The sequence below is a fragment of the Octodon degus genome, unplaced genomic scaffold (assembly GCF_000260255.1).
Source record: "Octodon degus isolate 3935 unplaced genomic scaffold, OctDeg1.0 scaffold00048, whole genome shotgun sequence".
Lineage (NCBI taxonomy): Eukaryota > Metazoa > Chordata > Mammalia > Rodentia > Octodontidae > Octodon > Octodon degus.
Window position 1 is genome coordinate 6133442 of NW_004524624.1, and position 1874 is coordinate 6135315.

Consider the following 1874-nt stretch of genomic DNA (forward strand, 5'->3'; position numbering starts at 1 on the left):
CAGTCTTTCTGCTTGCTTGCTCTCTTTCTTTCTTTCTTTCTTTCTTTCTTTCTTTCTTTCTTTCTTTCTTTCTTCTTTCTTTCTTTCTTTCTTTCTTTTAGTTTTTATACACAGGGTCTCTCTATGTAATCCAGGCTGGTCTTGAACTTGCAGGGATCTTCTGCCTCAGCCTCCTAAGTGCTGGGATTACAAGTATGTGCCCCAACACCCATCTGGTCTTTGTTTTCCTTAAGAAGGTCTCCCGATGTTACACCTGTCCACGGGTCTGCTCCAGAATTCTTCTGTGGAGTTCTTTGGGCAGCTACATATTGTTCTTCCTCATTTATCAGTTCTGGTGCCAATCCTCTAAAAAATTTCTCTGTGATATTTTGTGCTTATTTTCTTTGCAAATTATGAAACTATTTGTGCCTGATGTATTTAGGATTGAGTAAAATACAACCATTGGCCAGTGCTTTGTGTTTCACCTGACATCATAGTTGCTACATAGCTCATCAACAATTTCTGTTCTACCTTTGGTTTTGTTATACAATGTAACCATTTCTGCTTTCATTTGTGAAGAGGATTCACTATCAATCTGTTTGTTTGTTTGTTTGTTTAATGTATTTAGTACAGGGTCTACAGGGTTTTACTACACAGATCAGACTAGTAGTGATTCTCCTGTTTTCAGCTTCCCAAGCGCTGGTATTACAGGCAGGCCACTAGGCCCAGTCTCAATCCTAGTCTCAGCCTGCTCTGGGGGCAGGGCCAGCCTGGCACGCTGGGATTGAACCTGGCTGCTGTGCTCTGCCTAAACAGGCGCCTTATAGGGCCGACCAAATAGCTCAGCGGATTAAAGCACCTGCAAGCAGGTTTAGGGCCTGGGGTTTGGATACCTGAGCCTGCCAAGCCAGCCCTGTCCCGGGACGCACTGAGATGGTGATTGAAACTGGGTGTGGTGGCGTGCACCTGTAATCCCAGCTCTTGGAAGGCTGTAAACAGGCAGATCACTAGGAGTCCGATCTAGTAGTGAACACCCTGTAGACCCTTCCCTAAAATACAAAACAAGCAAACAACCTCCGCCCCAAGAAAAACAGGCACTTTAGTCTGCTGAGCTATCTGGCTGGCCCTGTTTGTTTGTTTTGAGACAGGGTCTTGTTATGTAGCCCAAGCTTGCCTTGAATTTACTGTATAGCACAGACTGACCTTAAACTCACAGGATTATCTTGCTTCAGCCTCCTGAGTGCTTGGATTATAGTTTTATATCACCACACAAGGATTTACTATCAATTTTATCACTATGGTATAATGTTGGCAATATCAATACTACTTTGTTTTTCTTCACTGTCTAAGAGGCCAAAGTTGTGTCTTTTTGAGATTCAAAGATTGTACTATATATTTCTCTGCTGTGAACTTGCAACATTTTTTTCAGAAATCTCTATTTTGTTCTTGCAAATAGTTACTGTGATGGTCAGCTGATTTTTTTTCAACAAATGTAACATCAATAGATAACCTGTGAACCAATTGTTGAATGTGACATTTGAGTTACTTTTTTGAAGTAGATGCAATGAATCTGTTTACAATGTCATCCAATTTATTACTGCATGAATAAAGACATGGCAGCTGAGGGTAAATTTCTAAATTCAAGATATGAAGTGTCTTTCATCTATCAGGCATATATTTTTATGCAGTGTGTCTTAGTTACTTTTCTCTCATTGCTGAAACAAAATACCTACCACCTAAATTTATTTATTTTAAATATTTATTTATGTGTGTGTGTGTGTGTGTGTGTGTGGCCAGCTCAGCCCACCAGGGGGCGTTCTGGCTGGCATGTGGTGCTGGGGGATTGAACCACGGTCCCTGTGCTTTGCTAAGCTTGTTCTAAGTAGGTGCTTTAG